An 18,518-nucleotide genomic window follows, 5' to 3' on the forward strand; every position below is an offset into this window, starting at 1 on the left:
GTCCATTCCAGGAGTCCTGCTTTAGGGCCACCACACTGTGCCACCAGGAGCACCACACCAGGCCTGCTACACCGCTGCTAATGCAACTGCCTCTCCCGTCAATCCACTAGGAGTACCAATTCGGATCAACTGCATTGCTGCAACTGACGCCAACTGCAGGGGCCGCCCTACCGCCACTGCCATCTTGAAAGCCAATGCTGATGTCACCAGCTCAACTCCTGTGCTGGACCTACCAACAGTGTAGACGCCATGTTTCCAGGGTCATCTCTCACCACTGGACCCATACACATTGCTGTCTCTCTGAGGGCTCATTCTCCTCCACTCTGGGCCCACTTTCCCAGGAGATGATTCCTGCCACATGTTACTCAATTTCCTAGAAAACATCCAACAACCCAGAGCAGCTATCAACTCGGCAAATGTTAGGTAATTGTAAAATACATGCAGCTTGTTCTGAATCGTGATGCTGGTGCTGTTTTGTTGAAGAACACTAACAAACATACAGAACAGGAGCAGAATTAGACCATTTGACTCCTCAGGCCTACAGCGTCATTCAATTAGAGCATGGTTGATTAGATGTTATCGAGTTCCACATTCCCATTCACCCTGGCCACCTTTGATTCCACAGCCTAACAAGAATCTATCTCCCTCCGTCTTAAAAATATTCAATGACCCTCCAACTCCCTACCTTCTAAACTAGGCTACTAAAGTTGCAGCTCTCTCAGAGAAACAGAAATTCAACTCCACTCTGTCCAAAAAGAATGACCCCCTAATTGCAAAACTGTTCCCTTATCTCTGCAGACACCCCCATGAGGAAATATCTTTTCCAAATCCACTTTCTCAAGACCTTCCACAATCTCATAGACTTTAGTCAAGTTATCCCTATCTCCTCTGAACTCCAGTGAAACCAGCCCAGCCGGTCCAAACTATCCTTGTAAGAAAACCTGGTCATTTCACATATCAATCCAGCCCATTTCACGTATCAATCCGGCCCATTTCACATATCCATATTTCACACGCCAATCCAATTAGCTAGGGCATTGTGGCTGGGTAAGACTTGGAGCTAATGCAATGTTAGCCAGAAGATTCCAATGGGAGAGACCAGTTTGGACCAGGTCGCGTTTCTGGCCTGTTCACTTGGTCTCTGAGTTCTCGATCACTCTGAGGCTATCTGGATATGCACAGCACACCATGCCTGCCTTGCATACTCATGCCTTGCCTTTTTTTGCACCTTGCCTCTCAGCCAGAGACTCATATTATTTCTGGTTTGCTTGCCTTTGCGTACAGAGGAAGCTTGTCATGAGTGTCAGCAGTGTTCAGTGAAGTGAAGGGAGATGGCCTTCATTCAGAGGGTGGTGGGGGTCCCAGAACAGTGAGTCAATGGCATCTTCTAATATCAGTGCAGGGGCTTAGAAATTGTCAGTCAGCCATTTGGGAGGCTGAGTCAGGGTGCTGATAAAGACTGAGCAGCACCCCATCCTCCAGGTTCTCCAGATACCTGCACACAAAAGGAAGTCGGGGAGATGCAAGTGTTCCCTTATCTGCCACGTCCAGGAAAATGTCAGGAACTGTGCAGGCCAGCTCTGGACTGACAGTGCTCACCTGGGTCTCAGCCCTTTCCACATGAAAACAGAGGCCGAAGCCATCAGATCAAAGTAAAATAAAACCTGGACAGCTTTGATTGATGGCCCATGTGGTGTAGATCAGAAAAGACTATGGCCATCTGTGCCCACGGATTCAATAGTACTCTTTGTTGCTTTTTCCAATTGCTGTTATTATGGCTGGATGCGCAGCTGAGTTTCAAAACAATAAGAGCCCTTATCTCAGTTGGTTGGAGAATTGAGACTACATTTTGACTTTGAGTATATAGAGGCAGTCTGTGAGGTAATCACTGAGTAAAGGATTTAAAAAACATATTTAATGAGAAAATTTAAAGTCTTAGAAAGGGTTTCATGAATAAGAGCTTTTATTTAGTGCTAGGTATTTGTGAGTCAGTGCTGCAGCAAACTGTTTGAGGCTGTTTTTCCATCTCTGCATGGCTCTTGACATCTGCCAATCATGGTTACAGGGCTTCAGTAAGGCATTTGATAAGGTTCCCCATGGAAGGCTCATTCAGAAGGTCAGGAGGAATGGGATACAGGGGAACTTAGCTGCTTGGATACAGAATTGGCTGGCCAACAGAAGACAGCGAGTGGTAGTAGAAGGAAAATATTCTGCCTGGAAGTCAGTGGTGAGTGGGGTTCCACAGGGCTCTGTCCTTGGGCCTCTACTGTTTGTAATTTTTATTAATGACTTGGACGAGGGAATTGAAGGATGGGTCAGCAAGTTTGCAGACGACACAAAGGTCGGAGGTGTCGTTGACAGTGTAGAGGGCTGTTGTAGGCTGCAGCGGGACATTGACAGGATGCAGAGATGGGCTGAGAGGTGGCAGATGGAGTTCAACCTGGATAAATGCGAGGTGATGCATTTTGGAAGGTCGAATTTGAAAGCTGAGTACAGGATTAAGGATAGGATTCTTGGCAGCGTGGAGGAACAGAGGGATCTTGGTGTGCAGATACATAGATCCCTTAAAATGGCCACCCAAGTGGACAGGGTTGTTAAGAAAGCATATGGTGTTTTGGCTTTCATTAACAGGGGGATTGAGTTTAAGAGTCGTGAGATCTTGTTGCAGCTCTATAAAACTTTGGTTAGACCGCACTTGGAATACTGCGTCCAGTTCTGGGCGCCCTATTATAGGAAAGATGTGGATGCTTTGGAGAGGGTTCAGAGGAGGTTTACCAGGATGCTGCCTGGACTGGAGGGCTTATCTTATGAAGAGAGGTTGACTGAGCTCGGTCTCTTTTCATTGGAGAAAAGGAGGAGGAGAGGGGACCTAATTGAGGTATACAAGATAATGAGAGGCATAGATAGAGTCGATAGCCAGAGACTATTTCCCAGGGCAGAAATGGCTAGCACGAGGGGTCATAGTTTTAAGCTGGTTGGTGGAAAGTATAGAGGGGATGTCAGAGGCAGGTTCTATACACAGAGAGTTGTGAGAGCATGGAATGCGTTGCCAGCAGCAGTTGTGGAAGCAAGGTCATTGGGATCATTTAAGAGACTGCTGGACATGCATATGGTCACAGAAATTTGAGGGTGCATCCATGAGGATCAATGGTCGGCACAACATTGTGGGCTGAAGGGCCTGTTCTGTGCTGTACTGTTCTATGTTCTATGTTCTATGTTCTAGGGCTAATGGTGATGAAGGTGGTAATGAGGGCAAAGGGTAACATGGAAGTGGCATGAAATAACAAGGTGTAGAGCTGGATGAACACAGCAGGCCAAGCAGCATCAGAGGAGCAGGAAGGCTGACGTTTCAGGCCTAGACCCTTCTTCAGAAGAAGGGTTTCTGAAGAATGGTCTAGGCCCGAAACATCAGCCTTCCTGCTCCCCAGATGCTGCTTGGCCTGCTGTGTTCATCCAGCTCTATACCTTGTTTTCTCAGATTCTCCAGCATCTGAAGTTCCTACTATCTCTGGAAGTGGCATGAGTTGGCTTAGCGAGGTTATGTGGGATATAAGAGGCAATGGGAATTGGGTGAGCGCTGAGGGGATATGAAGAGAGCTAGCATGTCTAACAGCTTCTAAAGCAACTAGGACCATAGCCCCAAAGAACTGAGGCAGTCCTTCTACCCAGGCAGCTTCAGCACTTGACTCTCCCCCTGGTCTTCTGGGGATCATTGAATCAATGCTAGCCTGTTCCTGCCATCCATGGATAAAGCTCATGAGCCAGGCAGCACAGTGTCAGTGGTTAACACTGCTGCCTCACAGCACCAGGAACCCAGGTTTGATTCCACCCTCCACCTGTCTGTGTGGAGTTTGCACGTTCTCCCCATGTCAATGTGGGTTTCCTCTGGGTGTTTCAGTTTCCTCCCATGGTCCAAAGATGTGCAGGCTAGGTGGATTGGCCATTCTAAATTGCCTGTAGTCTTCAGGGATGTGTAGATTGGGGGAATAGGTCTGGGTGGGGTGCTCTGAATGGTATGGACTTGATTGGCCGAAGGGCCTGTTTCCACATTGTAGGGATTCTATGATTTAGGTCAAAGAGGGTCTGCAGAATTGGAAAATGTCCACAATTGAACTATCTGCCTTGGTACTCAAACTTTAGTTGCAAGTGTGATTGCCAGAGGACGTCAGCATTACATACTCTGAGCACACTGACCCAACTGATTCTAAATGATCAACCACATGCCGGTCATAAGTCAGGCCAGTGTCTGCCAGGTCTGTGTCTGTACATAATCGGGAGAAGTAATGTATGATCTAAATCCTAATGTTGGATGTAGTCAACTTTAAATTACATCAGCGCAAATATTAATTTTAATTCCCGAACTATTATATAAAAGATTTATGGGTCATAGAGCAATTTTGAAAGGATCTCACTCAGACATGAGTATTTGTGAGTTAACTGCACAGCCAGAATCTTTTTTGATGCATGTTCTGCTGAGATACAGCACTAGTCTAATGATGTCAACTTCTTTCCATCTCAATCTTTCCAATTTGTTCTTTGTTCTTTTTAACTTTAACTTGATGAATTTACATGGTTTACATTTAGCACTATTCCATATCACGAAGCCTTTGAATTAATAAATTTAGATGATTGGAAATGTGTTCTCTTCAGACTTGGAAGAATGGTAGATTGTTAGACAGATCGTTGTCTTCCTGAAGATCCATAGTCCCTCCTGTTTTCTGTTTTACATTTGGATGACCCAACCATAATGGGACAAGGTTCCTTCATACAACCACATTAGCAGTGTGGGCAATTTACGACCTTCATTGGTCCATGTTTCTGAGGACAATCATAACTTTTCTTTTGAAATTTTTAATCCACATCTATTAGCCCAATCAGGCAGCTTTCCCACATGAGGGTGTGTAGTGTAACCCAGTGTGTTTAATAGGATTCCTCTTCATGTACAAGCTTGGTACCTCCGATGGTGCTAGTCCACTTTGGAATGTTGGGCCTACAATTCAACAATAGTGTCGTGTCTTTGACAGATCCTTGTTCAATAGTGACTGAATGTCTCTGAGCCCACACCCAGCTTTCTCGATAGATTGTGTCCCATTGTAAAGCTTGTAACATGCTCAAATCTAGAGCTGACAGTGAAGTCGCTGAAGCACTCATTCACAAATTGTAAACCATTGTCCAAAATAACCAGACAATTTTATGCATTCCAGAAATATCATGAAAGATTTGGTTTTCTGCCTCCCTGGACATTGTATATAATTTCTTAACTTCAATCTGTCGGGAAATAATCAGTGATATTGAGATACGACTTCCCACTGAACAAACAAATCCATCTCCCATACATTCTTGCAGTCTGATGGGAAAGTTGGTGGATATTGACATTTCTTTGTTCAGGCCTCTGGGAGGAATGTGTTTAACAATTTCCAATGAATTTCTCCATGTACTTGGAGAATCCCAAGCCATCTCCCTGCCAACCAAGCTTCAGCCAGGCACTTGGTGATTCCTAAATGTTCTTGGTGCAGCTTTCCCAAGATATCCTCTGGAAGTGAGGCCAGGATGGCCTATCATTCATTACACACTGCTAGTCAACAATAGGAAAATGAATCCTGTATTTGTGGCATATTTTTATGGCCACCCCACAGAGCTGTTGCCACGGACAATCTTCAGTGAAATATTGGTAGATGGTGAAACTTTCCAGATCTTTCATTTGTTCTTGTGAATCTGGCTAGGCTGCTCATGACCTGCTGGCTAACATGACTCACTTTCGTGAATGAAGTCTATATCACAACTGTTGAGGCTGTCAACCATCACTTTGCATTTTTCACTAAACATGGGTTAGTTTGCAAGGGAATCTCATGAGGTGAAGTTGAAATCTTGTTAGTTCCTTCTCATTCAGTGGAGAAACTAAAGGTATGTGATCCATTTTGATGACTTTCAGAGCAAGAGCATAATCAGAAAATCTCTTACAAGCCCATGTGAGGGAGAGAGCTTTCTATTTTATACTACATTTTGAGTTTCTATGTATTGTAACATAATAGACTTGATACATTATAGATCTATTTGCTCCTCAAAGAGTAGTGGTCCTAAGCCTAAAGCTGGAGTAATGTCTGGTGTCTGCCCTGCCAATCTTATTCAACTAGCTGGTGTATTTTTTTAACCTTAGGAAATGAATAGATTCTGTAGATCTCCGGTGCCAATTTTATTTTTATCCTCCTAAGACTGGTCTGTTTTGTTTTCAGATCTCTGAATCACGCACCTCAGAATGGCTTTCTCTAGAATCACATTTTCCTTGCAGAAATCAAACCAAGAGTTCATCAGTAATGTATATAATTATATCATACAATATATCATATTGTGCCCTTTTGAGACTTTATTGATTCTAAAGGTTGAAATAATTGACAAAGGTTTTCAATATTTGTGTTTATTAAATAAAAAACATCATCTGCTATACTTCCACATGTGTACAGAGTGAACTTACTTGTTCAGCATCTGATTTAGTTTGGATACCAGTCTATACTTCAGGAATCCTCTTTTCCAGGATTTCCAATTTTGTCTTCTCTTTGATCCATTTTGACATTTATTTTCCTTGCAACTACTTCTGATGCCACAAATGGCATTTTATTAGATATTTTATTATCTTTAAATATTTATATTCAGTGTTAATGGCAGTTTTTCTGAACTTTACTGCAGTTCTGAATAGGTTTTCTCTCTCTCTCCAGATGTTCTTAAACTTTTGTGGCTGTAGTGGAGCTTTTCCCATGCTTCAGAAACTCTGTCAAACGCTTGCTGTTTTCTACCGTCTCTCTAACATATTTCATTAGACTAGATTTGCATATATCTTAAACTTTTATCTGCTTCAAGTGACTAGGTTAGCAAATTCCACAGTGGTCTGTCCCCATCGTGAGGTCTCTCTCACTATTTCCATTTTGTTTATTTGATTTTCCTTGTAGCCAAATACTGTGGCATTGATGTCTAATCAGGGCTACAAACTTTCAGTCAGAATTACTGTGGCATTTAAGGTTTCCCCTTTTGTTTTATCTCATGCAATCCTCGACATCTGTGTGGTTGCTGACTTAACTCTGCTCCCACAGGCCACTGCATCATGATGTACCTCTGCCTTGGACCTGGAGAGTTCTTCCATTTCTGAGAATCTTCCCATCATGCTTTTTATGTCGTTCTCCGAAGTATAAATGTGAGAGTTGTCACAAAGCTTGTTATCACCAGCAATCGGCAGTATCTGTTCATTTTGAAAGGTCTTCTGGGTTCTCAGCATGTTTTCATGGCTTTTATTTTTGAAGCCTTGAATTAGAGAGTGCTATGAGTTAAGATGAGGCAGGGCCCACCACATTATCTATATGGATTCCTTCAAACTCAAATTAGTATAGCATGGATAAGGATAGCCATCTTTCTGGTCTAACTATAAAAATCCTGTTGAGTAAATGTGGGGACTTTGTTTAATCTCTGCAATTATTGATGGATTACAGGAATATGACAGATTTTACGTTATGACTGGAACTGTAAGCCACATTTTAGCCTTGAGTCTGTCTCCTACTAACTCTTTCTTTACTCTGCCCCATGTCTCTGGGACCTCATCACATTGGGTGGTGCTTACTGCATTCAGTCGAGTATGAAATCTTGCTGACCCATATACAACAATGACGTCATCAACATGCAATGCACCCTGGGTAACATGTGGCTATCACAGGGTGAGTGTAGAGTTGCCATTCCTCATGGAAACTGACTATGTGGCTGACAGAGGATGGGAACTGGTGAGCTTTCCTTTTAAGGACTTTTCTTTTGCCAGGACACACGGGAAAAGGAAGACAGAAGCAGAAGTGACTAGTTGCTTTTTGTATTTGTAATTTTTTTGCTAGTCAGTTTAAAACAAGGCAATGTGACATCACCAGGCTCGATGACAAGGGGACAGCACAATTGCTGTCACACTTCTGATCATCCATAACCTGGCAACAGACTCTTAACAAGGGTGATGATGATGAGTGCAAATCTATTCCTTGTAGGAGGTAATAATTGAAGGAGAAGTAAATTGAGAAGATTGAGATTAAAAAGAGAATTCGCATCAGCATTTTATAGCAGCTGTCAGATTAGGCAGAAAATGTTTGAGGTCAGTGCAATTAATGTCCTGAAATCTAATTCTATTGGAACTCAGTTTAGATTCACCAATGCATTCATTCAGAGGGCAGGAAAATTCTTTACGGAATCAAATCCATTTGAGATTAACTAAGTATAGTAATTTCAACCAATGAAGCCATTCAGCCCATCATAGCTACACCAGCCTCCATTACACAGCTGTTTTCCGACGTTCTATTTTCTTGTTCTTTCCCTATGCTCTTTAAATTGTTCTATTTCAAGTATTCACTTTTGCTAAAACCCCACACATTTTCAAACACAGCTACGTGATATTTGCAGACCCAGATACCTGTTGTCTCTCTCAAGCTTTTTAGTTATACTCAAAACCAACATCCATTGATAAACCTTGCTTGAAAAACAACATAGTGATAGTTGATCTGCAGTAACTGTCACACTCTTTGATCATAAAATGTTGCTCCTAAAATTTCTTCAATGTTGTACCATACAAGCTACCATTGTACATTACATTTAATTCCATCCACCCATCAGTCTAGTGTTCTGACTGTCGTCTGTAAGTTGATATCAAAAGTTTTCTCCTTGTTTGCTAGTCACTGTAGAAACCTGATTTGTGAAAAATATGAAATCTTTCCAGTTCTCCTCTTCAATCCTCATCACTAACTCGCAGAACTTAAAGCAAAACCCAAAATGAGTAAATCCACATACTCCTGCTACTATCTTCTTCATTGGCCCCTCAAAACCCTTCTGCTTTTCTGCCATTATTACTACAATAAATCTGTACCCTTCGGTATGCTCGCACACCTCACCTCCTACTGTTTACACTTTAGATTATCTATGTCAGCATTCCTTTGTTTCTTGTTTATGAACTGTACAACTCTACGCAACCTCCTGTAGTGTCAACCCTTGGTTGATAAGGAGAAAATTGTATGCCATCATTCTGAAAGAAAATATAATCTTTTACCATGTTACCTCAAAATAGAAAGTGTTATAATGTTAATCTCATGGTAAATGGGATAAGATTGTATATCGGATATTAAAAATACACAGGGAGAGGATTGTTTCAATGTTTGAAATATATTTAACATGTATGCAAGTATAAAACAAGTATTTTCTTGTATAATATATAACATCTTGAGGATACTTGTATTTTTGTGCAGGTTGTATAATGGAAGCTTTGAGAAGTTAAGTTTAAAGATGCGGGTTGAATATGTTCCAAACTGAAAATGTCTGACCTGGAGGGAACAGGTCATTGAGGAAAGTTGCTTTCATTATATTTCCATAATGCCTTTAACCTAATTAGACTTCTCAAGGCACTTCATAGGACTGTTACAATACAAATTCTGCTGCCAAATCACAAGAATGGTGACAAAACACATTATGTACGTATGTTTTAAAAGGAGGAAAGTAAGAAAAAGAGGATCAGGGGAGGATATTCCAGAGTTTGCCACCTAAGCAACAGAAGGCACAGTACCAATGGTTGTTTAAATATGACTGGGATTGCATATAACTGAAGTAGAGGTGTGCAGATATTTTTGAAAGGCTGCAGCACTGAAACAGATTAGAGAGATTGCAGTGTATGATGAAATTTGAAAACAAGGATGAATATAAGTTTCTTTATGACTAGCCAGTCTTCTGTCGTCCCTCCACCAAACAATATGAGTTTTATTTTTCCCACAGTAATCAGTTATATAGCACCTTTATTAAACGTCTTCTACATGGTTAAGTGCAGTACATCCATTGTTTCCACTTTATCCACAGAACATTATTTCCCCAAAAAACTCCAACAGATTGGTTAATCATGATTTCCCTTTCACATGTTGACTCCACATGGTTACCTTGAATTTACTGAAATCCCCCACAATAGTATTTTTAATAGCTGCTAACCTGTCCTCTATGATACTTGTTAAACCAGCTGGCATGTAGTTTTTGTCTCTCTCCCTTTTCAAATCAAGGAGTAAAGTTAGGTATTTTTCAACTGAATGGAACCTCCCCTGAATCGAGGGAAATGGAGCTAATTTTGAAGCTGAAACTTAAAATTAACCTGCCAACAACCTCACTAGTCAATTCTCCAAAGACCTTTTGGATGACATTCATAAAGGCCCCAGGACTTGTCAGCCCAGACTTCCAATGCACCACTTCTCTGGCGATTATAAATTTCTCCCACCATGCTTTTTCCTGATTTACATCTATTTCTGGAATGTCATTTCTCTATTCTCAATGACAAAGACCAACTCAAAATACTCAGTCAACGCATCTGCCAACTCTATATTTTCCATTATTAATTCTTAAGATTTACCTTCTGTCGGACTGATACTCACCTTGTTAACATTTTTTTTTGTCCTTCAACCTCCAAACAAAAATCTTACAATGTACTTCTATGTTTCTAGCTAGCTTTCTCTGTACTATATTTTACCTCCGTCATAATCTTTGTCATTCATAGCTGTTATTAAATGTTTATCCAATCTTATGACCTGGTGCACATCTTTGCACAATTTTCTGTGTTTCTATAATTTTGATTCTATATTAATGCTTCAGTTAATCATGAACAGTGGTCCTCCACTGGGAAAAATACATTCTCATTAGAATGTACATATTCTGAAATAGATCATTAAAGAATGCCAGTATCCCTATTGACCTAACCCTTATCCTAATTTGCCACTCTCTCTGCGCTCATGCCCTCATAATTGCCCTGATTTAAGTTTAAACTATTAGTCCTGGTCCATCTTCTCTTACTCAAACTGAATGTGAAATTCAATCATAATTTGGTTGTTGCTACAATGTAGCACCTCCACTGGAAAATCATTCACTAATCCTATCCCATTGCCAACACCAACTCTAGCGTAGTCTGCTCTCTTGTCAACTCTAAAGTATACTGTCCTAAGAAACTATTCTGAAAGCATTCTGTAAACTGTTCTAGGCTAATCTTGCCGATCTGATTTTTTTCCAGTCTATATACATAGCAAAAAAAAACATTTTTATCACTGTTTCTTTCTGATATTCACCCACTATTTCTTCCTTTATAAGCTATCCTATTATATGGTTGCAGGTGGGCACTCCCTACAAGTGATTTCTTCCCGGTCTTATAATTTGTCACATCTACCCGTGATGCTTCCACGTTAGTAATCTCAGAATTGCTACCAGTGCCACATGCTAGTCAGTGCAGAAATGAAAGAATAGCCAGGATGAATGCGTGGCTTGAGAGATGGTGCAGGAGGGAGGGGTTCAGATTTTTGGGACATTGGAACCGGTTCTGGGAAAGGTGGGACTATTACAAATTGGACGGTCTACACCTGAGCCGGACTGGAACCAATGTCCTTGGGAGTGCTTTTGCTAATGCAGTGGGGGAGCGTTTAAACTAATGTGGCAGGGGGATGGGAACCAAATATTGGACAGAAAAGAGGTAGTAACGAAAGCCTGTAGGGAACTAGATAGTGGAGTCAGTGTGACTAAAGGGAATTGTAGTCGGGGAGCAGATGATGAACACAAAGGGACAGGTGGTCTGAGGTGCATTTGTTTTAATGCGAGAGTGTAGTAGATAAGGCAGATGAGCTTAGGACTTGGATCGGTACCTGGAAGTATGATGTTATTGCTATTACTGAGACTTGGTTGAGGGAAGGGCATGATTGGCAACTAGTTGTCCCAGGATATTGATGCTTCAGGCGGGATAGAGAGGGAGGTAAAAGGAGTGGAGGAGTTGAAATACTTGTCAAAGACGATATCACAGCCGTACTGAAGGAGGGTCCCATGGAGGACTCAAGCAGTGAGGCAATATGGGTAGAACTCAGAAATAGGAAGAATGCAGTAACAATGTTGGGGCTGTACTGTAGGCCTCCCAACAGCGAGCGTGAGGTAGAGGTACAAATATGTAAACAGGTAGTGGAAAGGTATAGGAGAAACAGGGTGGTGGTGATGGGAGATATAAATTTTCCCAACATTGACTGGAATTCACTCAGTATTAGGGGTCAAGATGGAGCAGAATTTGTAAGATGTGTCCAGGAGGGTTTTCTAGAGCAGTATGTATGTAGTCCAACTCGGGAAGGGGCCATACTGGACCTGGTGTTGGGGAATGAACCTGGCCAGGTGGTTGAAATTACAGTAGGGGACCACTTTGGAAATAGCGACCACGATTCCGTAAGTTTTCAATACTCATGGACAAGGATGGGAGTGGTCCCAAAGGAAGAGTTCTAAACTGGGGGAAGACCAACTACACCAAGATTCGGCAGGATCTGAGGAATGTAGATTGGGAGAAACTATTTGAGGGTAAATCCACATTTGATATGTGGGAGCTTTTAAGGAGACGTTGATAAGCGTGCAGGAGAGACATGTTCCTGTGAAAATGAGGAATAGAAATGGCAAGATTAAGGAACCATGGATGACAGGTGAAATTGTGAGACTAGCCAAGAGGAAAAAGGAAGCATACATGAGGTCTAGGTGACTGAAGATAGACGAAGCTTTGCAAGAATATCGGGAATGTACAGCGAATCTGAAACGAGGCATGAAGAGAGCTAAGAGAGGACATGAGATATTGCTGGCAAACATGGTTAAGGAAAATCCAAAAGCCTTTTATTCATATATAAAGAGCAAGAGGGTAACTAGAGAAAGGATTGGCCCACTTAAGGACAAAAAAGGAAAGTTATGCGCTGAGTCAGAAAAAATGGGTGACATTCTCAACGAGTACTTTGCATCGGTATTCACCAAGGAGAGGGACATGACAGATGTTGAGGCTAAGGATAGATGTTTGCTTACTCTAGGTCAAGTTGACATAAGGAAGGAGGAAGTGTTGGGTATCCTAAAAGACATGAAGGTGGACAAGTCCCCAGATCCAGATGGGATCTATCCCAAGTTACTGAGGGAAGCGAGGCAGGAAATAGCCGGGACCTTAACAGATATCTTTGCAGCATCCGTAGACATGGCTGAGGTCCCGGAGGACTGGAGACTTGCTAATGTTGTCCCCTTGTTTAAGAAGGGCAGCAAGGATAATCCAGGTAATTATCGACCGGTGAGCCTGATGTCAGTGGTAGGGAAGCTACTGGAGAATATACTGAGGGATAGGATCTATTCCCATTTGGAAGAAAATGGGCTTATCAGTGATAGGCAACATGGTTTTGTGCAGGGAAGGTCATGTCTTACCAACTTAATAGAATTCTTAGAGGACGTGACAAAGTTGATTGATGAGGGAAAGGCTGTAGATGTCATATACATTGACTTCTGTAAGGCGTTTGATAAGGTTCTCCATGGCAGGCTGATGGAGAAAGTGAAGTCACATGGGGTCCAGGGTGTGCTAGCTAGATGGATAAAAAACTGGCTAGGCAACAGGAGACAGAGGGTAGTAGTAGAAGGGAGTTTCTCAAATTGGAGACCTGTGACCAGTGGTGTTCCACAGGGATCTGTGCTGGAACCACTGTTGTTTGTGAAACATTTAAATGATTTGGAGGAAGGTGTAGGTGGTCTGATCGGCAAGTTTGCAGATGATATTAAGACTGGTGGAGTAGCATATAGTGAAGGGGACTGTCAGAGATTACAGCAGAATATACATAGACTGGAGAGTGGGGCAGATAAATGGCAGATGGAGTTCAATCTGGGCAAATGTGAGGTATTTAAGAGACTGCTGGACATGCATATGGTCACTGAAATTTGAGGGTGCATACATGAGGATCAATGGTCGGCACAACATTGTGGGCTGAAGGACCTGTTCTGCACTGTACTGTTCTATGTTCTATGTTCTATGTTCTAATTGTACCAACCTCCACAACTTCCTCTGGCAGCTCATTCCATACATTCACCATGAAAAATGTTTCTTCTCAGGTCCCTTTCATATCTTTCCCCTCCCACCTTAAACCTATGCCCTTTAGTTTTGGATTTCCCTACCCTGGGAAATTGACCCTGGCTATTCACCCCATCCATGCTCCTCATTTTTCTACAAATTTCTGTAAGTCACCCCTCAGCCTCCAGTGCTCCAGGGAAAATGGCCCCAATGATGACCCCAAATGATTACTTTCTACCTCCCTGACAGACATCAGTCATGCTCTCCAAAATTGGGATGTATGTTCTCCACACATCTGTGTCCAGCTTTGCACAAGAGGGTGTTCCTACATTATCAATAAAGCTTCTGCTCTATCTAACATACTGAGTCTACAGATAGGTGAACACCAGAATGATACAAATTCCTATATTGGTTCTGATATCTACAATTGACCTTAATGCCTAAATAGGTACATGATACATATATAGCTATTTTTGAGTTATGAATCTTAAAAAATAACAGTCAACAAGCTCTGAATCTAATAGCCTCTGCTCTAAAATGAATGTGGGCATCATGAGGATATGATTGAATTTAACATAGCTGCTTCTATGATCAAACAGTCTGGCGATGCTTACTTTTCATATCACATGTGAGAATGATCGAGGAGGAGACTTGTGACTGAATACAGAAGGAGCACTATTCCAGTCAATCTAAAACCCCCATTTCACAGATTATTGCACTGCCGATAATCTTTAAGAATCTTTTTGTTAATAAATCTTGAATTATCACTCCATAAGCTGAGTCTCCCTAGCCCTGAATATTGGATCCATTCATTTCCTCTCATAACTGCAAAGTAGAATGTTCTCTGTAAATGAACCTTGTCATCTCACTGCGTAGGAGGTTAATGAGGTCTCATCTGTCTGAAAGAATTTCATAGAGAATAATAAATGGTTGCACAGCAGATTGCACACCAGTAAAAGTCATCATCAAAACATCCCCACAGGGAGTGTGCCCACTCCCAACAGTGTATTCAGAAAGCGTGTGTGGAGAAATGTCATGCAATTACATTCCTTATTTTATGAGACTTTCAGAGGCATATCAGAAGAAAGGGTAAAAACAAAAGTGAGTCAATTCAAATTCTGACAGTTAAAGTTGTGTGCACATGGGTGCTCAGGAACATGTTGCTCAGAGGTAACAGTTTGTAAAGGAGGGGACTGAGGGAAGAATTACATGGGCATGAAGTATCATTTAAAAATAGTACTAATGTCAAGCTAAAAGTGTAGGACCAACTCAACATTTGGCCACTTTGTTAGCCAGATGAATGTCGTAGAGGTGATCCTAACAAAGAACTGTGGATGCTGGAAATCTGAAACCAAAATCTGAAACCAAAACAGAGAAGCACATCAGGTCTGACAGCAACTGTGAACAGAAAGAAGAGCTAACGTTTTGTGTATGTTAGCTAATTTATTTACCAGATTTAATTGTCAAATTGTTGTCACTTATTACTGACTAGTCCAGTTTATTCCACTGGTTCAATGTTTACAATTGTTCATTAACATCTTACTGTTTAAGTTAAGAATAGAAATGTTAGCTACTCAGTGACTCCCTTTTGCTGCCCAGCCATTGATACTGAAATTCAGTTGTTGGAAGTCCCATACTGCCTTTCTCTTAAGGCTGAAGAGTATGTGGCTACTTTGAGGAAGGAACAGTTATCAGTCAATTCTAGTACAGCTTTTCTCATTTATCATGACACATAATGTGACCACACACAAGGCCACAGCAAGAAAACAAAAGTTGCTGTGGAGAAATCATTGTGATTCATCCACAGAAAGTCTTTGCGAACAGTTTTACTCAAATAATGATGGCTATGTCCATCTCTGTATATTATGTGATTTGTCCCTTGAATCTGCTCATATACTACTGGATGTCGTGTTCGAACATGATGCCAAATGAAACTAATCTCTTCTGCCTGCCCTTGGCCCATACCCTTCCATTCTTTGCGTATTCATGTGCTTATCTAAAAGTCCCCTAAACACCCCTATCATATCTGCCTCCATCATTACCCCTGGCAGTACATTCCACACTCTTACCGCTCCCTGTATAAAAAAACTTGTCCCTTACATATCCTTTGAACTTTCCTCCTCTCAACTTAAATTTATTACACAGTTCAACTCTGGGAAAACAATTCTGACCGTCAACTGTAGCTATGCCTCTCATAATTTTAAAGACTTCTATCAAGTTTCTCCTTGGCCTCTGCTGCTCCAGAGAAGACAATCCAATTATTTTTCTAACCTCTCCATATAGCTCATACCTCCTAACCAGGCAGCATCCTGGTAAACATCTTCTGCACCCTCTCCAAAGCCTCCACATCCTTCCAGTAATGAGGTGACCAGAATTGAACACAATATTCTAACTGTGACCTAAACAAAGTCATATAAAGCTTAAAAATGAAATCCTGACTCTTGTACTCACTGTCATTATTTTATAATGCTCTCACAAAGTGTCTTAGAATGCAGCAGACTTGCTGTTTGGTGGAACATAAATGCGCATTAATTGCATTTTCAGTTGCCTTTTTAATGTTTGAACATAAAACGCACTATAGAAGGCTCAGGAAGGAGGTCCCATTTTGCTACACAGCTAATGGGTAAACTGGGCTTTCTGGTCAATGACATCAGAGTCAAGCTTCAACTGTGCATTCAGAAAGAGAAGCAGAACAAAGCCAGCAGTAAGTGCAAGAGTATTCAATTAATCCTGGGTGCTATTTGTAATCAATACATACAATGGAACATTCGCTACTTTAAAAAAACTTCATTATAAACATTTAAACAGTCTTTTCAATATTATTCATTAATTAAAAACAGACACTAAATCACCTACCCTACACTGGATTCTAAAACCACTGAAGCCTTGAGGTCATTATCCAGGACTGTAAAAGATGCTCATTTTTGAGTATTCTCTCTGCTCCAACCACTCTCATCGACAGTAAGCTCACAGACGGACAAAGTGTCAGATTTACTGAAGGCAGTGGACAATCATGTGCAGACTTCTCCCAGTGATTAGAATTCTGTTTCAATTGATGGATTAACTCAAAGGGAGTGAGGAGCATGTTAAATTGAGAAATAGCTGCTCCCAGTATATAACTGTCCCTTTAACTTGAACAAGGCGACAAAATGTTGCCGAATGCCATTCAGGATAAGCCACGACAGCCAACCTCTGGGTCCAATAGAAGTGTTAAAGCAGCTGGTGCTGTCAATACTGAGGTTTGTTTCTTCCTGACAACCCCTGAGGGAGACCCATGTGTCAGCCATCTGGCTCTGACAAATCACATTACACCGGATCCCTTAGCACAGCACTGGGGCTCTCCAACATTTCAGGCAAAGCGGGCTCTGTTAAATTCCATTCACTCCTTAGAGTTTTCACTGCCAAACCAAGGGTTCACAGGTTAAACTGCTGTCAGACAATAAAGTGGATCCTTTGGGGTTGCGAGAGGTTTTTGGGATTTTCACTGTCAGATTTACGAACTTTCTTCAAGGTCAAAAAATGCACAATTTATCAACTGCCCATAACTCAGCTGGTGCATTTCTGTCTGAGTACAGTTCAGGCCAGTAAGAGGGCAGAAAGCTAAATGAGAAGGTGAACTGAATCGAATTGAATTAGCTCTATTGTCTTACGTACTCAGATGATTACAGTGAAAAGTTTATAAATCACCGCTTACAGCACTATCTTAAGTAAAAAGGTATCTAGGCAGATGACATGTCCATCATGGGCCTCCTGCACTGCCACAATGATGCCACCCGAAGGTTGCAGGAACAGCAACTCATATTCCGTCTGGGAACCCTGCAGCCTAATGGTATCAATGTTGGACTTCACCAGCTTCAAAATCTCCCCTTCCCCTACTGCATCCCTAAACCAGCCCAGTTCGTCCCCTCCCTCCACTGCACCACACAACCAGCCCAGCTCTTCCCCCCCACCCACTGCATCCCAAAACCAGTCCAACCTGTCTCTGCCTCCCTAACCGGTTCTTCCTCTCACCCATCCCTTCCTCCCACCCCAAGCCGCACCCCCATCTACCTACTAACCTCATCCCACCTCCTTGACCTGTCCGTCTTCCCTGGACTGACCTATCCCCTCCCTACCTCCCCACCTACACTCTCTCCACCTATCTTCTTAACCCTCCATCTTCGGTCCGCCTCCCCCTCTCTCCCTATTTATTCCAGTTCCCTCTCCCCATCCCCCTCTCTGATGAAGGGTCTAGGCCCGAAACATCAGCTTTTGTGCTCCTGAGATGCTGCTTGGCCTGCTGTGTTCATCCAGCCTCACATTTTATTATCTTGGAATTCTCCAGCATCTGCAGTTCCCATTATCTCTGACTACAGGAGTGGGTTTGGGATTCGGTCCAATATTGTATCACATATTGCTCCAATATCCTTTTAAGCCGGTCAGAGATGTCCTGCACCCTGGCACCGGGCAGGCAACACGCCATGCGGGTCTCCCGATCCGGCTTGCATCGGATACTATCTGTCCCCCAAATTATAGAATCCCCTAGAACAACTACCTGTCTTTTTGCTCCCCCCTCTTGAATGGCCTTCTGCACCACGGTGCCATGGTCAGCTGGCTCATCCTGTCCACGGTCCTTTCCCTCATCCGTACGGGGAGCAAGAATCTCATACCTGTT

General features: G+C 42.2%; 1 protein-coding gene across 1 annotated transcript in view; it reads right to left on the reverse strand.

The window, feature by feature from the left end:
• Window positions 1-16,760, reverse strand: part of LOC125459569 (tetraspanin-18-like) — a 73,710-nt gene extending 56,950 nt beyond the window's left edge. Inside the window, exon 1 of the mRNA XM_048546169.2 lies at window positions 16,721-16,760. The gene's annotated coding sequence lies outside the window, so the exon portion shown is untranslated. The remainder of the gene's footprint in view (window positions 1-16,720) is intronic.
• Window positions 16,761-18,518: the final 1,758 nt, after the last annotated feature.

This window comes from Stegostoma tigrinum, chromosome 17 (assembly GCF_030684315.1).
Source record: "Stegostoma tigrinum isolate sSteTig4 chromosome 17, sSteTig4.hap1, whole genome shotgun sequence".
NCBI classification, from domain to species: Eukaryota; Metazoa; Chordata; class Chondrichthyes; order Orectolobiformes; family Stegostomatidae; genus Stegostoma; species Stegostoma tigrinum.